We start from the raw sequence: 20,271 nt of genomic DNA, 5'->3' as shown, positions 1-20,271 counted from the left end.
CAAACACAGTAAGTTCAGCTATTTGATGATTTTATAAAATTATTTATTTTTAGGAAAAGCAGGATAGGTTAGTTTAGACATCATATATAGTCAGAGTCCCAGCACTTTTTTGGTTAAGTCTCACTATTTTGTTTACTTCAAGGCCAAAGAAATGTCTTTCAGTATATAATCCTACTGGAATATTTCCATATATTCCAGGATAGTGGTATTTAACATAGAATCTAATCAAAGTTCAAGATAGAGACTTGATACTATCAATTAATAACTGATATACTATTATACTACTTCTTATCCGATTTTATTTCTTTAACACATCTCAACTTCATCATTAGAAAAAATATAGTGTTTGGTTAACATGAAACAAATAGAGATTCATTTAGATTCAGGATAACCTTTTATTTCAGTGATTTTTTCTATCCAACAGTTTTCAACTAATATCTTATAATCTATAAACATAAATAGCACAAATTCTAAAAATTTAGATTAGATGACAATGTCTCTTTTTTTCTTGAACAATATTTTAGCTGGTATATAATTCAAAGTTGACAATTATTATTCCCTGGTATTTTGAAGATATTATTCCATAGGTTTTGGCCTTCATTCTTGCTTTTGAAATATCTGCTCTCGTAGCCAATCATTCCTTTGATTCTTGTTGCTGTTGAGATATTCTCATTTTGTCTTTGCATATTGATGTGTTTAACCACGGGTTTCCTTTCCTTTTATTTGCTAGTTTTTAATTTTATTTTCAATTTATTTCATTTTATGCTGCTAGTAAATAAAAGTTAGTATTGGAAAATAGTTCAACCTTTATCTCTTTACATATTGTCTTGCCTCCATTTCCTGTATTCATCTCCTTATTTTCTCTTCCATATCTCTTATCCACTCTAAGATTTTTCTCTCTTTGTCTCTCTGTGTAACATTTTATGTAAATTTGTGACTTTCTCCTTCCAGCTGACTATCTCTCAAATATTTAATGTAATGTTTAACCCACCATTGAGTTTTTAATCTCACTCGTCATATTTATAATTTTAAGAAGTTCTATTTTGTTAGGTATTGAAATTTTCTGATTTTTTCTGAAAACAACATGTTTCTTGCTCATGTCTTTTATTCACTCTTTTTAAATTACATGCTATGTCTAATAATTTCAATATCTGAAGTTCAAGGGGTCTAATTTGTGGCACTGATTTATTTTCTCTTGACTCTTGCTCATGGTTGTATATTTCCATAGATTCTGAGGTCATTTTCAGTTGGGTATTATGTGTGGAAATAATGTGAACTCTTAACTAAAGGTGTTTCCCTCCCTTAAGAACTTTTTTCCAGGTGCCCCAGGGAGCTAGCCACCCAAATCATTTCAATTTTTAGCTGTGAGTTTCCCAGGTCAATAGAATAAGTCCCAAGTGCTCAAAAGGGCATGCTTGTGATTATCCTTAGAAAAGACTTTCTTCCCCACTCAGAGCCAAGGTTGAAGAAGACAAAATGCCTTGTAGTCCCTGTTTTCCAGCTGTAAATATTTTAAATTAAAATGCATGCCTTCCAGGGTCCCATCTTTGAGTACTGGTTTTAGTTGAATCCCACCTTTCCTAAGCTAAAAATCTAGAATCCTGTTCAGCTGTCAATGAGCAATTTTTAGATTACTATTTGGTTGAAGTTCCATATCACCTGCAGCTAAGGTAGCTGCCTGTTCATAGGCAGATTGGAGATTATTGCCTGCAAATGCCTTCAGAGGAGCTGTATACTTAAGGCTTCTTACCACTGTGGTTTCCTGTTTTCTCTTAATTTTTGGCCACCAAGAATTTCACTTCTTTCTTGGAAGTTCGCTGTCCACAAAAACATGAAAAAAGGCTGCTGTTCTTTTCATTCGGCATGTGTAGATGTTTTCTCCTGGAAGTATTTTCATGATATTCAGGCTGCCATATTTTGGAAGTGGAACTCATTTATCTGTTTACATCACAAGTGTTGAGGTGATATTTTTTATTCTCATAATGTTGAAGTTAGGTAGCCTAGCATTTGCATATTTCCTTTCTGTAGAGCATGATAGTATAACAGATGGCAGTGGAATTGTGCCTTGCCTCTACAATGTTGTTACAAAGGACATTGTGGTGACTTTACTGACTGATAGCTTCTGGGTAAAATAAACAAAAAGATACTTTAGTTATTATTTTTGATGTCCCTAATATATTTGCAGAGTCAATGTAGGTAAAAATCTCTTTCAATACCAGACCTCCATCAGTTAAATAATGAACTCATTCATCTAAATGAGTTATTTTTTATGACAGGGCACACTAATAGATAGCATTAATGATTATTATTTGATTAAAATCTTCTCTCTTGATAGCATGATTCATCTTGAATAATGAATGGTGTTCCAAACATTCAGCTAACAATTACAAATTTAAATCTGAGACATAAAAGGTAGAAAACCAAGCAAAATTAGCTCTTTTTGTAGTAGATGGGCTTTTTGATAAAGATACAACAAAGAATTCAATAATCTGAAAATTTGTGAAAAAAGAATACTGATAATACAGTATTATTAATGAAAAGAATATATAAAAAATAACTAATTGTTTCTCTGACTTTTTTCTATTTTTATTTTTTCTGATCACAAGTAATATGTTTATTGTTACAACCTCAAGCAATAAAATTTTATAAAGTAAAATATAAAATTATTTCACAATTTTTTTCATTTGAAATAATCAGTTATTAGTGTAGTGTATCCTGTTGAATTTTTCTCAGCACATAGTAACATACAGCTATATTATTAATTTTACCCCTCAGAAATGTATTCTTACTATGTATATTGTCTTATATCTTGCCTTTTGCTCAACAATGTATGATAAAATATTCTTCTATTTCTGTTCTAATATAATGATATCCTGTTCTATTTATAGGCTTTATAGACTCCCATTGCATAGAAATACCATAATTAATGTAACATCATTCATATTAATGGTTGTTAGGTGAATTGTAATTTTTCACTATTGCAACAATTTTGCAATAAATATCCTTGTATATATGTCTTTGCATTCTTATGTAAGACTTTTTATAGCATATTTTTTAGAAATATTATTGACAGTATGAAAATCATACATATCCAAAAATTTGATAAATAGCACCAAGATCAATCTTATAATGTTAAACTAATTCATGTTGTCACCAATTGTGTATCAAAATTCTTGTTTTTCACACCACTGTTAACCCTTAGCACCAATCATCTTTTCAGCCTTCCCAATCTAATAGACAAGCATATTTCATTATTTAATTTGTATATCTGCAATAATTATTAAATTGAAATTTTTATTATGCCTTTTCATGAAAGTTGAAATGCAGCGGGTCTACATTGTTACCTATAAATGGGAAAGATGGTCTTGTTCCATATCTTTTATCTGCAGCAATAAAATAACCAGAAATGAGTTAAAAATATAGAAGTCAAAATTTTCCCTATAGAAAATCAGTTTTTAGTTAAGTCCTATGAAATTTAGTGGCAAAAAGAAAACTTGTTGACGTTTTCTCAATTCATTACAATGCCCCACAACCCCAACCCCAATCTCCTTCTCCTCACTTCTCTGTGAAGAAAAATGTCACAGATCTGAGAATCTTTGATATTCTCCTGGATTTAAACTACATCAATAAACTAACCTTTATCCAGTTGATTTAAAGGGGTGTTTAGCGTTCAGACAGGAATTGGCATTATGTGGATATAACCAAACCATTTTTGATAACCGTAGTCTTCCCACCAGACACTGACAATTCACATTGTGTAATATTCAAACTCAATAACATTTTCTTAGTTTCATTGCTTGAAAATGCCATAGACCAATATCTCTGAGCTTGGGTTACTTATTGTATTTGTTCCTACATAAGAAAAGAAAATCAAATACAGTTGACTGTCAGTCATTTTTTTTAAGCTTGATAGTTTATTTGAAATAAAAACAAATAGCATTTGTTTCTCTATAGTAGTTTCTCTATGTACTACAAAGCATTCAAAAATAATAGGTAAGAATTTAGGTGTGTTGAGAATAGACAATATGAAAATCATTATGAATGCAATTTATTTACAGTATTAAAACAGTGAAAATGGTTTTTAATTTCATTATGTAAATAGATACTGGATTAGGATGCAGACACTATCTTCTAAAGCCTAGCAAGTTATTGTATGATATTAAACGCATATCTAAAATGACCAGCAAGATTTTACCATTGCTATTTAACCTTTATGTATTGTATATTTCTAAATATGTCAAGATATATTCCTATTTTTCTAAAGTACATAGGTGGCTAATTTAAGATTTCCATGCTTGTGCTAACATTTAGTATAAAGAGATTTTTTTACTCCCTTGGAAATAAATGAAAATTTTATATAGGTGGCAGAGTTATTACATTAAAAATTCCTTAATTTAAAAACTGAACTGTCTGCTTATGTTATCCACAACATGTATTTAAATTTTGCAGCTGTCATCTACACCAAAATGATTTACATAAAAATCCCTTTTTATTTGCGCTTTCACCATTGTGTTTTCTATACCAGTTAATGTAACTTTTTTTTAAAATTATAAGACATAATCTGATTTGCATAAAAATGACTATAAAACAGAAAGCTTTTTGAGTTCTGTTTTCAAATTTTACTCCTACTGAGTGTATGGTTAATTGTATAAAATGATGTTCAGCATATTTAATGAATACCTACAAGAGCCCAAAGCATTTTTGCCTTAAACTCGCTTAACTTATCTTTCAGGCAAGGTAAACAAAAGTGCAACACAGATAAGCTTTTAAATGTGGGCAGAACATGTACATGTGCTGTTGTTCCTCCCACTGCCCCCCCCACCATTTCCCCACCAGCTTACAGTCTTGTCTTACTTTCTGCACAACATAGAACAGTGATGCGAGTCTATCTTTCTGCTTCTAAATTCCCATGACCTTTCACCATAATGATAAATATAGACCAAACATGTATCTGGCTTCCAGGAGCATCAAATCCAATGAGTTCACACAGATGTTGCTTGAAAAACTCCCAACAAAGATGGGCTACTGGATTCTCCCCTTCCAGTTATGAACAACTCGATAATATACCCCTTTCCAAAAGCTCTGGAGATAAGGAAGTTTTCCAAACTAATTTCCTTTCCCAGATGGTCTATTCCATCTAAACAAATAAGACAACATACAGAAGAGTGTTGACCTAGTGCAAAGAAGCATGGAAGACATAGAGAAGTAGAGTGCAATCCCTTGAAATATGATCAGCCCTGTAAGGGGGGTAGAATGTATAAAAATCTTTGAAAATTATTTACAACTCTCATTATTTTCTAGGATGCGATGATTCATGGTGGCTGGGGTGAGTTATTTATTTATTCATTTTTTTTCCTGAGTACTGGAATGGACAAGGGTTTGAGAGCTTAGGGTAGAAGCTCATACTGGATACATTATTCTGCAAAATAAAGTAGGCAGTGGCAGTGCTGACAACTGGCATGAACAGGAAATCAAAGAGAAAGGCAGAGACTAAGATACTGGGTATTAGTGAAAAATTAAAGCGATCCCAGGGAATTAGATAGTTTGAGGAAGAATACCAGGTGATGAGATTATGGGAATCAAAAGCCAAAATGTGATTCAGCCCTGTGACTCTCAAATCTTTACCACAAAGGGGCTAATCTGAGGAAATGATTAGATTTCTTATAACTAGCAACAAAGGAACCAATGGCCACATACCAGTTTCTGGAGTAGGGGAGAGAAAATCAGTTTATGAGGATGATCAGCGTACATATGGGAAAAAAATAAATAATTTATCAAGGTACATGATTGGTTCTGAAAGAACACATCAATAGAAGTATTTTATGAGATACCACCTCACTCCTGTTACAATGGCTATCATCAATAAATCAACAAACAAGTGCTGGTGAGGTTGTGGAGAAAAGGGGCCCTTGTGCATTGTTGGTAGGACTGCAGATTGGTGCAGCCACTATGGAAAGCAGTATGGAGGTTCCTCAAAAAATTAAAAATAGAATTACCTTATGATGCAGCAACTCCACTCCTGGGTATTTATCCAAAGAAATCCAGAGCACTAATTTGAAAATCTTTATTGCAGCACTATTCACAGTAGCCAAGATATGGAAACAACCAAAATGCTCATCAATAGATGACCGAATAAAGAAATTGTGGTACATTTATACAATGGAATATTACTCTGTTATAAAAAAAATCTTACCATTTGCAACAACAAGGATAGAACTAGAGAATATTATGCTAAGTAAAATAAGTCAGACTAAGAAAGACAAATACCATATGATCTCACTTACATGTGGGATCTAAAGAACAGAATAAACGAGCCAACAAAACTGAAATAGACTCATAGATACAGAGAACAAACTGATGGTTGCTAGAAGGGAAGGGGGTTTGGGGGATGGATTAGAGGTGAAGGGCTTAGGAAGTACATATTGGTAGTCACAAAATAGTCATGGGATTATGAAATACAATATGGGGGGTATAATCAATTACGTTGTAAAGACTATGTAGGGTGTCCTATGGGCTCTGTATTTATCAGGGGGATCACTTCATAGATTGTGTGGATGCCTTAGCACTGCACTGTACACCTGAAGCTGAAATAGAATAATATTGAATGTCAATTGTAATTATAAACTTGTATATAGTCATGGGATGTAAAGCACAGCATAGGGAATATAGTCAATTTGGTATTGTAACAGCTATATGTGATGTCAGACGGGTAGTAGATTTGGGGGGTGGGTTATCATTTTGTGAGGGATGTACATGTCTAATCATTATGTTATTTTGTATACCTGATACTAATATAAAAATAAAATTAAAAAAAAGAATTATGAGTTCAAAAACAGAAAATTCAATAGTGAACCCCTTTTTAGTAAGGGTGTATTTTTCACAAAAGAGGGAAGATTTCTAAGTTCTTGCCAATTTACATTGAAAATCATCCACTGTCGAATAGTAACCCAGTTGGCAGTGCTGTATGTACCCCACAAAGCTCAGGAGATCTTAAAGCTCCTAAGGAGAGTATGTGCTTGTGCAACTGTAGAGAATACTCATAGAATATATATGTTCCAGAGAATATGAGAATATGTTCTAGCCCTGTTCTTAGTTTCGGCAGTGGATATTATAACAATTATTGCCCATGGGGACAGGAAAATCATTATTAACCCCCTCATAAAACTCTGACACAAAAGCACTTCCCTTGAGGATTTTGGTAATTCTCTGTTTACATCATGGGACAGAGGAGCAATCAGTCTTTTGTTTTCAGTTCTCAAAAATATATGTTATCAACTTAGGACATGGTATCTTAAATTACATTCTCATAATTAATCCAAGCAACCACAAGTGTTTATAAAGGAATATATAAAGAGTCTTGAAACAGCAACGAATCAGAATAATTATGCCTTATCGTCACAAAATCCTAATAGTAATAACCTTGGACTACCTTTAAGTAGTTCTAAATTCTACTTATTCTCTTCATTGCCCTCTTGAACTACGGTCATTCACATATTCATTTTCAATATCATGTCAAGAAACACTTGGGATCTTGGATATTGTAAGGGCATTTATAGTCCTAAACATGATGGGGAAAATGAAATATAACAGGTACAAAACTCATACTTCTCCCTCCCATGCAAAATTAATTAATAAATACAAAACTCCAGATGATACCCAAAAGGGGTAACCAGTTGGAAATACACTGGTTATGAGGTGAAGAACAAGGCATCGAAGTCAAGCAGGCCTAGGTTCAAATCTTGGTTCTGCTAAAGATTGTCTGAATGTTGGCGTTTTTAAAAAAACCAGTCAATGCCTCAGAATCTTCATCTATAGAATATAAATACTATCTACTTATTTAGATTGTATGAATATCAAATAAAATAATACCTAAATAAGTGCTTACAATGTATGTACTTGACACATAGCAAAGGCTCTATAAATGATAGTTGTTATTTACCATTAACCTCCATATTTTAAATGTTAATTTAGTTTAGAAGCAAAAACAATCACTTTCATATGACAAGCATTACAACTACAGCTAATGACCGTGTTCCCCACTAGAGTATAAGTTTTATGTGAGCTGGGTAAATAATGTATATCATATTCACCATTTTATTCTCATATGTCTTCTCACATGGGAGTCATTGAATTCATTCTATTTGTTGACTTACTGAATAAATATGTTTATCTGGGGAACTTCTGCAGAACATTAATGATCCCAAACCAAATTTGGAAAACTACGTGCTACACAGGGTCAATCAGATGTTTGTTTTATGACTAAATAAAATTTGCTAAATTTCACCAAATCCTTCTTTGGCTGATGTGAAGGGGGAAGCCAAATTTATGTCCATTTGTTTATGATAAAAACATTTGTTAATAAAGGTCAATTCAGTGATTTGGGTTTTAGTTTTATGGGCAGTCATTTGTTCAGTGTAATGTTGTAAAGTACAAACTGATTAATAAGATTTAATCTTATAACACAATAGAGAAGAAAGGTATGAATACAAGGGAAAAAATGATAAGGACAATTGAGGAAGTACTATTAAATCGCACTGTGAGTTCTTAAGAAGGGAACTATTTAGTTATTATTAGTTATAAAAACTAATTACTAATAACTGACCAATACATTTGATAAACACATTTTTATATGATCTACACATCTCCAATCATATCTTGACTTTACTCTTTACTTACTACACTTCCTACACTTTTAGTATATAAGATTTCATCTAGCCAAAGGAATCACTGAAAACTTCTTAAAAGATCTGGCACTTGAATGAGATCTTGAGGCATGAGAAGGATATTTGGAGAATATTATCAAAAACACTATATTTACAAGTTAAAAACATTATTTAATAATGCTAATAGATTCTACCACTTGATTAGAAAGAAATATCATCAATGTGACTGTGATTATTATTTTTATACTTCTGACGTGTCTTTCATTCATGTGTGCTTCCAATTCTCCAACTTCCACTCCATGAGCATGTGACATCACGAATGGCTCTGATGGCCCTTTGCATGACCTTTTCCTTTTTCTAATATTTTCCTCCAGCTTCTTATTTCTCTGTATGACTTTTTGACAGGAAAGTGTTGCATTGCTTTGATTGTAAAATAAAGCGATTTCATTATGTTCCAACTGTGTTTAAAATACTCAAAGAAAAATAATGTACAGGCAGTACTATGACTGAGTGTGATAAGCTACATTAGGCACCAGTGTTGTCTGTTTAAAAAGTCAGAATCAAGGTTTTAAATGTGATAAAATAAGTTTCACTGTACTGTGAGCTCCTTGAAGTCAAACATTATCTCTGCATTGCCTGGCCTATAACTCATTTAATCTTTGTTTAATTAATATTTGTTGCATTAATGGAAGTTAATCACTGATTAGCAGAGAATGAGAAGTTAAAGTTGAGTAGGGTTATAGATTCATTCACTTATTCCTTCAATAAAAACTGATTAAGTTCTAACAACATTTAAGGAACTGTCCCTACTACTGGAGATATAATGAACTAACAGGTTCAGACTGTGCCCTCAAGGCTTGTAGGAAAGATAAACATCAAGCCATAATTTAACTCTTGTGGTAAGTGCTATGAAGCACAGAACACTATGAGAGCAAGTAACAAGAGAGGCTGTTCCTGATTGTAAAGCTACCCTTATAAGTTAACATTAAAAAAAAAAAGATTCTTCTAAATATGGTAAAAAAGATGCTATTGTAAAAAAAGAAAGCCCACACAGAGTAAATAACACAAAGAACTTAAGCCAGAAAATTAAAATGAAAAGGTCTTCCTTTTCTTTGATAAGTTTTAAGCAAGATATGTTAATACTCTGAAAACATGAAGGAACAGAATTGGGGATTGAGGAAAGTAATTGACAGAATAGACCTGGTTCTATATGAGTAAATCATTATATCCTTTAATCACATATCACTATGCCTTATATGCAATATATGTTCGATACGTGTTAGAAGACTAGACAAAGGAATACATCAATTTATAAGAGCAAGACAAGATAATGAGTTAAAAGATACTTATTAGAAAAAGGAGACTATCAAAGTTGGATTATTTTAATTCAAGTCTGGGAGTGTAATTTTGAGAGAAATGATATGAGAATAGTTGTACAAAGAGATTTGTATTTATTCAAATCTTACTCTTTGTTGCTTCAGTTTATTTGGATATTACTTCTAATTTGTCCTTAGCTAACTTACACTGTTAAGCTGAGGATCAGTGCTGGTCCAAAGGAATATTAACAAGATTACAAGTATCTATGTATCTATATTTCCTTCTTCCTCCCTGCCTCTTTCCCTCACTCCCTGCCACCCTCCTTTCCTGCCTCTGTTCCTTCCTCCCTTCTTCCCATCTACTATCTCTCCAGATCTCTCCATCCATCTATCCACTATCAATGTAAGTTACAACTGCACTGCTCTTCATTAGAACTCTCATTTTGAGATTATGCCATTTCTATTTTTTTATATTAAAATGCCATTCTTTTAGGGAATATACATTGTTAAATCACAGAGTTTTGAATACCCTGGATTTGGTGACCTTTTCTATCATAGGTGACTGATTTGTGGAGGCATTGATTTTCATGCTAGTTCCTCCCTCCCCCCTTGGTTTGTGCTGACAACCCACTTGTCATTTGAAGCAGGTGAAAATAACTGATTATCTAGAGTGGTAAGTGGTAGATTTTGGTGGAAGAAAAGAGTTTTTTCAGAGAAACAGAGCTAAATTATATCTCATGTAGGAGATGGTAAGGGACATATATTATTGGTTGCCTGTGCTCAGCCATTATCATCTTCTCATTTATCAGCAGAGCTCAAATTTTGTTCAGATCTTGAACATCAGTATAAGGGATGGAAGGCCAGTCTATGGTGATAATACTTTGGCTATGCTTGGTTTGGGTTTGCCACAAATTGGAAGGAATAGCCTGCTGTGATTTTTCTGAGGGAATATCTTCCTTTCTGATAAAAAAAAAGGTAGAAAATATTTAAAAAGTTTGAGACTGCCCTTGCTTCTGACTTTGAATGGTGTAAGTTGAGGAAGTCATGTGGAACTATAGCGCTCATCTTTGGACTATGAAGAAAAGTCAAGAGAATCAATGAGAAGCCAACCCAGCACCCTGACATTGTTCACCTGTTGAATCTATCCTGGGAACACCTACCTTCAGACATTTTATTATAAAACAAAAAAATTAAGTCACTCTTAGTTGGGCAATCTCTAACATAAAATCAAAATCGTTCTGATTCATGGGGAGTTTGTGTGGATTTAGTTTAAAACAAATTAACTATGTGGTTAGTTTATATTTTAGTCTATTGATACAGTATTCTGATCATGCAGGGGATATTATGTACAAAACATAAATAGTATACATTTTGAATAAAATGTATATTCTTTGATAGTCATTAATGTAATACTTTATTTGGTATAAAATATCCTCGAATAAAGTTTTGAAAAGGGCTGAAAAGATGAGAATGCATTTGTCAAAGCATTAGCAGTTATAGTTAAACAGCATATCTGCTAGTACAGCATCATAAATTTTTATTGCTATGAAAAATATAAAGCCAGAGTTTTAAAAGGGCTTACCTGGGGACTAAATCAATCAGTCAAATGGGTGAGGAGGGTGTTTCAGATAAATAGAAGAGAATGAACATAAGCTGCTCTGCAAATAATTCCTTATGGCAAGAATACAACAGATGAGGGTCAAAAATCTATACAATTCTATGTGATGGGAAGTTAGACAATAAAAAAAAAAACTATTTATGGATTTAACATGTTTTGGGCTACAGGTATCAGGAAATATGATTCAAATTAATTTAACCAATAAGGAAAGTCATTGGCTCAAATAATACAAGCTCCAGATAGAGAGAAGTTCTCAGAGCTGGTTGGCCTAATATCTCAACATCATCATAAAAAACCCAGGTACTTCCTGTATCCCCAACTAGTAGGTACCCTAGATGATTGGGTGGCTGCTAGTAGTAATTGAAGTTGTATTCTTTCTTGTTCATATACAAACATATGACAGGAGAGGAAGAAAGGATTTTCATGACTCTCTGTTAACTGTTAGCAACAATTTTTCTAGAAGTTTCTACCAAACTTCTCTCTGGTTCTTATTGGCTGAAATTGAATCACTTGCCCAGTCTTAATCAATTCCAGACAAGGCAGAATGGGGCTGTTAAAACAATCAGGACTTTCTCAGAGCTAAGAGATAGGGACATTTTCCCTGAGCCATGTGAGCTGCATGGGGAGCGCTATTATACCTGAATAAAAGTGAGGTTCTGATAGGAAGAAAGAGGAAGTGGATGGGTGAAGATAAGCAACAAAAGAAGTCAATGCTTCTTATTCATCAAGAGCTTACTATATTCAGATATGGTAGTAAGAATTTCTATTCATTAAATTACTTATTATCTTATCTATTAATATAATATATGGTATAGTAAATATTTTGGTGGACACTATTATTGACCTAGTATATCTACCAGCTTTTGCTACATTCTGTGTGATAACAACTCCCAAATCTCAATGTCTGACAAAAATAATGCTTGCTGTCTTGCTGATGTTCCTTTGTCTGTGCAGCTTTGCTCTACGTCTTCATCCTAGGAACCAAGTTGAAGGCATATCCCTGCTGTTGCTGCAAACCGCTGGATTTCCTTTTTTTCCCATAGCTGAATAATATTCCACTGTGTGTGTGTGTGTGTGTGTCTGTGAAGAAGATGTGATATATAGAGATAGAGATATATAAAGATAGAGATATAGTAGATATAGATAGATATAGATATAGATATCACAGCTTTTGTGGACACTTAGGTTGTTTACGTACCTTGACTATTATGAATAATGCTGCAATAAACATGGGAGTACATACATCTGTTCAGTTACCTGTTCTCATTTCCTTTGGATATATATCTATAAATGGGATTGCCAGATCATATGGTGGTTCTATTTTTAATTTTTTGAGGAACCTCCATACTATTCTCCATAGTGGCTGAATCAGTTTACAATCCCACAAGCAGTGCACAAATGTTCCCTTTTCTCCACATCCTCACCAACACTTATCTTTTGTCTTCTTGATGATTGTCATTTTTAGAGGTGTGAGGTAACATCTCATCTTGGTATTGGTTTGAATTTCTCTGACGATTACTAATGTTGAGCATTTTTTCATGTACTGTTTTCCTGTTGGATGTCTTCTTTGGAAAATTATATATTTAGTTCCTCTGCTCAGTTTTTAATCAAATTATTTGTTTGTTTTGCTATTGAGTTGCATGAGTTCATTATATATTTTAGATATTAATCCCTTATCAGATATATGGTTTATGAAAATCTTCTCTAATTCAGTGGGTTGAGTTTTTTATTTTGTTGATTGTTACTTTTGCTGTGCAGAAGCCTTTAAGTTTGATGTAATCCTCCTTGTTGATTTTTTCTTTTGTTGTTTGTGCTTTTGGTGTTATAGCCAAAAAAAAAATCATTGCCAAGACCAATGTTGAGGAAATTTTCCCCTAGGTTTCCTTCTGGGAGTTTTATGGTTTCAGGTCTTATATTTAAGTATTTGATCTATTTCGATTAATTTTCTTGAGTGGTGTAAGTTAGGGGTCCAATTTCATGGTTTATCAGTTTTCTTTTTCCTGTGCTCACCTCCTGTTGTGGTTTTATTTTTATTTTTACTTTTTTCTTCTTTTCTTTCTTTTTCTTTCCTGTGAGCATCCCTTGAACCCTGGGTTCTGAAACTTTCCATAATGCAAACTTTTGCGCTTTTTTGGACTCCCTAGAATTTTGCTAGTCTTGGACCAACTTTCATATTTCCTCTCTTGACATTCCTATTCTACATAAATAGTATTACTATGAACCCCAAACTATGCAAGACTCAGGGTAAGATGGGAGCTTTACTCCCCTCATTTTAGAGCAGAGTTGAGTCCTTCTGGCATATCACATTAGTACAGGCAGCTAGATTTCACATCCTCACTTTACTCTGCTCCAAGGTCTCATCTCCTGTATTCTGCTGTTTATTAAAATCACAAACCATAACCCTAGGGATTATATCTGGCCCAATGCCTCTCTAAGTTTCCACAGCATCAACTAACATCCTTATTGAAATGGCATTTGTTTAGTTCTTCCCTGTCACCTGGAGTTTTTCATCTCTTCTACTTGAGGTTGATTGCATATTTTAAAATTGCTATATGGGATGAAGGAGGAGGGGAAGGGATTAGAAAGCACAAATAGGTAACTACAAGATTGCCACAGGGATATGAAAGACAGTTTGGGGAATATAATTAATAATGTTGTAAATATTTTGTAGGGTGTCAGGTGGTCACATGTCCTGTTAGGGAGACCACTTCATGGATGGGGTAGAGGCTTGATCACTAGACTGTACATCTGAAGCTGATATTGTATAATATTGTATGTCAACTATAATTGAATATATATATATATAGTAATGGGATGTGGAATATAGTGTGGGAGTGGAGTCAATGGAATTGTAATAGATATGTATGATATGGGGGGGAGTGGGGCAGTGGATTGGGGGAGGGGGTTGTCACTTTGAGGGGAAAAACATATAACTATTGCACTTCGTTGTACACCTGAAACTAATTTTAAAAATTAAATTAAAAAATTGCTATATTTAATCTATTGCTATATATTTATGCAGAAGACTTTCCCATTTCAACACAGTTTGCCATAATATTGGAAATCTATTTGTTTTTTATTTTGATGCATAATAGATATTATAGGTGCTTAATTAACACCAATTTTTGGTTTTATTATTGAGCAGCTAGGTAGATGTAGTGCTTAAGAGATATCTCTATTCATTTACTCTATTCATTTACTAAGAAGATCATACCTTTTTAGCCTACTAGGGACTTCCTAACAACAACCCTTTTGGTAAACATCATCCTCATTGTCTTTTTATAGATAAGGGAATCAAAGATGAGATTAAATAAATTATCCACAGGAAACAGATACAACCAGAATGATTATCTAAGTCATTAACTCCAAATATAGAACTTTCCTTCTTAAGGCTGCTTCTAAGTTTTGCATGAGACTTTTCCAGGTAACATAAGCGTTATACTATGTAATGAAAGTTTGACTTATTACCCTCAATGAGTATTATAAAACACAAAGCGATATCAGTAAGAAGCCAGAATTTCTGTCAATATTTTGTGTGAGGTGTCTATTTTACCTGCCCTGAGATTTAAAGTGTGGCCAAAGCCCCTGGATCAAGGTTAATACATGAGAAACAACTACTTCGTAAGGGCTATATAGGAAAAAAGAAAAATTAATGTGATGATTTTGTGTTCTATGTCACTATTTTAATCTTAAAACCATATAGGTATCTTATAATATTACTTTTTAGAAAACTAGTAAAACTATTTATGTTTTTAACAGGTTTATTCTAACTTTGCCCACAGAAATTTAGCCTGCAGTCATTTGTCTGAGATAGAGAAGGTATTTGCTTAATTAATAAATTCATACATTATGTAAAATAGTGTGTGTGTGTGCATGCATATACACACATATGTACATATACATTATATATAAAATATATAAATAAATGTTTTAGTGTACAGTTCAGATGCCTTTTGATTTTATAATATAATTATGTTTTGAAACATATTTTTAAGATATTTTTATCAGTTTTATATGAATGTAAAAGCTAGAGGCAAATTAGAGATAATCTAGTTCTCCTTTCTTATTTCAAAGATGAAGCAACTTTAAAACATAGAGAATTAATACTAAAATATTAGTCTTAGCATCTTTCAAATATGCCATAATTCTTCACAATATATTGAAAACAAAGAGTAAAGTAATGAAACTTAACAAACTAAAATGTTTATTTTATTTATTTTAAACTGGGGTGTTTAAAGTATCCATTACCAATGTAACTCAACTATTCTATATTTTACTAGAACAAGTGATATCTATTTAGACAATTAAGTTGATTTGTTTGAGAATTACTTGTTTTTAATGTGGTTGCTGTACATGGTAAAATCAATTGAATTAGTGACACAGAGCTCACATTAAAATCTTTTTAAAAATGTTAGTCACTATATTTGGAATCAGAGACACCACAAATATTGACTTCTTCCAATAATAACTCTTGTGGTATAAAAATAAATAAATAATACAACAGATAAAAGTTTTCTACCAGCATGACAGTTATAGTTATAGACTCTGGAGAGAAACTGGTTTCAATTCTGGGCCATTTAAACTTTTCATGCCTCTGTTCTATCTGTAAAGTGGGGACCATAATGCCATTGTGAGAACAAAATGAGTTGAATAAGTAAAGCTCTTAGAAGAGTGCATTAATGGTGAATGAGTCAGCTATTGCTGTTTTCATTGATGGTAGTATTATTTCTTATTTATTTATTTTATTGTGGTAAGAACACTTAACATGAGACCCACCCTCTTAACAGATTTATGTATATAATACATTACTATTGACAATAGGTACAATGCTGTATGGCAGATTTCCAGAGCTTAATCATCTCACTTAACTGAAACATTATGCCCATTGATAAGTAACTCTCCACTTTTTACTCCCTCCAGACCCTGGCATTCCACTCTTTGAATCTATAATTTTGAATTATTTATTATTACCACTATAATGACTGTGACAGTAGAGAATCTTCAAGATAGCTTAGACTACCTGATCAATTGAAATAGAAAAACGTATATTGAATTGTTTAGATCACTAAGATTTATAGGGTGATTAAACTGATGTAGAATTTAGTTACCCAAACTAAATGATGCTATTTTCAGATGGAAATTTAGTTCCTGATCAAGAACAAGATTGTGATATTGTGATTCCAAATGACCTAAGTCTCCTTCCATTTTCTGGATTTGTGGTAACCATGGTTTTCAACATCTTAAAGGAGGGTAAAATAATCTGAGATAATATCAATACTCCAGATCATTCTTAAACTTGAGTATTTGGTAAGGGCAAAGATTAACAATACAATCAAAGATTACTGAGTCAAAGATAAGGCAGCCTCCTCTGATGTATTGCCTAATTCATCTGTAAAATATACATAAGAAACTCTTTATTTAAATGATTAAATCTGATTGGGCTCTTCTCTTCTTTTCTCATTCTTCCATATATACCTCTGTATGTCCAGCAAAGGAGAAAAACATTCATATGTAACAACCGGAGGGTGAGCAACTCTTCAAGAGAAGACTTGAAGGTATTATTCATTGACCTAGATGAATGTAACTTGCTTATTCACTGTGATGTTTATCTACTTTTTCTTATTTCAAAGCATTTTAATGAACATATTTTGATGATTTGGCTTATATCTGACTACATTTACTCAGGAAGCCATAGGTGTATGAGTTGAAACAATTTTTAGACCACAGGATTATATTTGTTGTGGATTTTGTGTTTTGACTTGCCAATATCTATTTTACCTCTTTCCCATTTGGTTGCCACCTTGCTAATTTAGTGATTTTGACTACTCTATGAACAACAGTTGGATTGAGACAATCAGGGAAATTCTGTTTCCTGCCACAGTTAATGGGCCCATAACTCAGACCTAAGCAATCCAGTACAAGATATTCTCCTGATCATAGTGAATGTAAATAAAGTTATTTCATTGAGAAAGAAGCTAAGGATATTACTTACTGTCAATAGTTGAAGAAAGCGAAGCCCTCTTTCTTTCCTGGATATTATCAAGGAAGCAGTAAGCATTGATTTTTCTACCATGAAAAAAGCAGTCTGAAGTTGTAGCTGGTCCACTGATGAGAGTTAAGAAAATCAAAGAGAAAATCAAAGTAGCAGTGAAGAAATATAGTTGCATCTTAAAAAATATTCCCAGCAAATTCTTTGACTTTATCTTTAAAATACATTCAGGTTCTGACCAACAGGCACCTTTATTGTTATACCCTTGTCCAAACTCCATCTCTTGCCTGGCATACTGCAATAGCCTTCTAACTGGTTTCCCTGCATCTTCCCTATCTCCACTCAGCCTATTCTTAGCACAGCAGCCGAGTAACTTGTTAAAGTGTATGATCTTGCCACTTCTCAGTGTTACCTAATAGCTCCTCATCTCATTCAGGGCCAAATCTAGAATTCTTACAATAGCTTACAAGTTTCTATGTGCTCTGAACACTGTTTCCTCTTGTGACCCATCTCTATCTTAACTCTTCCCAGCTCTGCTCAGATCAAAGTGGCCTCCTTTCTGCTTCTTAGCATCCCAGGCAAACTTCCACCTGAAAGTCTTTTCACTACTTACTCGGTTGCCTGGAAAGCTTTTCTCCCAGATATAATCATGGGTCATTTCTTCCTTGTGTCCAGGTCTTTATTCATGTGGTGCTTTTTCAGTGAGAACTTTAAAGACCAAACTTGTATTACAAGCACCCCTCCCCCACATACAGTCACCCAAACTCTACTTGAGTTTTTTCTCAGCATTTTCCCCCCAAGTCCTTATCATCACCTAACTACTATTTTACTATATATATATATATATATATATATATTTATATATATATATATATATATTTCCCTTTGCTCTTAACATAAGTTCCAGGAATATTTCTGTTTGGTTTGCTCTTATATAAAAACATAGTACATTTCCTGGCACACAGTCAACACTCAACAAAAATCCATTACTGCTTTTTTCTTTCACCTTTGGCTGTGAGGAGGCCTAGGTACAACTTTCTTTGGTCATGCTGAATCTGAGTTCATCCAACTCTAACTGCCTCCACCATGCTGCCTAAGTTTGGCCCAAGTAAGAGCAAACTGGTATACCTGAGATGCACCAGTGGGGAAGTTGGTGTCATGTCTGCCCTGACCCCCAAGATTGGCTCCCTAGGTTTGTCTCCAAAAAATGGTTGGTGACGACATCATCAAAGCAACCAGTGATTGGAAGGGTCTGAGGATTACAGTGCAACTGACCATTCAGAACAGACAGGCCCAGATTGAGGTGGTACCTTCTGCCTCTGCCCTGATTATCAAAGCCCTCAAAGAACCAACAAGAGATAGAAGGAAAAAACAAAACAAAACATTAAATACAGTGGAAATATTACTTTTGATGAGATGTCAACATTGCCTGACAGACGCAGCACCAATCTTTAGCTAGAGAGCTCTCTGGAAGCATTAAGGAGATCCAGGGGAATGCCTAGTCTGTGGGCTGCAATGTTGATGGCCGCCACCCTCATGACATCATAGATGTGCTTACTTCAGATGAGGTCACACTGGAGTAGAATGGGCTCCTAATCCAATATAAATGGTGTCCTTTAAAAATGGAGGAAATTTAGACACAGGACTGAATTCAGGGAGAATGCCATATGAATGTGAAGGCTGCGATCAGGGTGATTTTTCTACAAGTCAGGGAGAACCGAAGACTGCCAACAAACAACCAGAAGCTAGGCCAGAGGCATGCTTTTCTCTCACCACCATCAGAAGGAAGTAACCCTACCAACACTTTGATCTCACATTTCTAGCCTTGAGAACTATGAGACAATCAATTTCCACCCAGTTTGTGGTATTTTATCGCAGCAGCCCCAGGAAATGAATATACACTGCTAGGGATTTAGGAAGTGGGACCTGGACAGGAAAGAAGATAAGAAAGGGGGCACAGTTCTACAAAGGGTAATTTTAATTCAATCTCACAGAGCTTTGTGAACAGTGTAGGTACCACCTCTGAGCTGTCCCCTCAGGGGCAGGAGGGCACGAGCTTCTGAACTCAGGTTTTCCTCATGCTCAGACAAACTGGTTCTAGCAGCCAGTGGCCAGCCTGTGAATAAAGATCCATGGGTGCCAACTGCCAGTTCTTAAGAGGGAGAGAACAGCAGAAGGTAATGTGTGGGGAATTGGTAAAGGGTCTGAGTGAATATGGGCAAACCACTGAGAGCATCTGCCACAATGGGTTAGGAAACAGTTAAGGGATGTTAAATAGCTGGAGAAAAGGGGGAAGTAAACCAGACACACAATCAATTGCTTTTCTGTCTAGTGAGGTTCTAGTGGTTATAGTTCTTTACATTATTTGAGGTAATAAACTTGGGAACAACTCCTATTATAAACATAAAGATGTGTGTTGAGTATCTATAAATAACTTCCTGATATTTAAAATAAGATTTGATATGAGCATCATGAAAGAACAAGAATGGGAACAAATGAGAGTAAAATATTAAAAGATACAACAATAAAAATATATGAAGGACACAACTGCCTTTTTAAAAAAGATTTTATTGGGGAATTGGGGGGAAGAGGAACAGACAAGTTGTTGTTCTTTTGTTCTTCAGTCTAGTTGTGGAGGACGTTGCTTCACTGGCCCAAGTTGGCACCATCATTGCGCTCTTCCTG

At 34.0% G+C, this 20,271-nt stretch overlaps 1 pseudogene; it reads left to right on the top strand.

Annotated features, from left to right (window-relative positions):
* The first annotated feature begins 18,609 nt into the window (after positions 1-18,609).
* LOC109377360 (60S ribosomal protein L12 pseudogene) lies at positions 18,610-19,169 on the top strand (annotated as a pseudogene).
* The last annotated feature ends 1,102 nt before the right edge of the window (positions 19,170-20,271 follow it).

Source organism: Hipposideros armiger, unplaced genomic scaffold (assembly GCF_001890085.2).
Source record: "Hipposideros armiger isolate ML-2016 unplaced genomic scaffold, ASM189008v1 scaffold_1375, whole genome shotgun sequence".
Classification (NCBI taxonomy): Eukaryota; Metazoa; Chordata; class Mammalia; order Chiroptera; family Hipposideridae; genus Hipposideros; species Hipposideros armiger.
The sequence above is the reverse complement of the archived record's forward strand: the minus strand, read 5'-3'. Positions and strand labels throughout refer to the sequence as shown.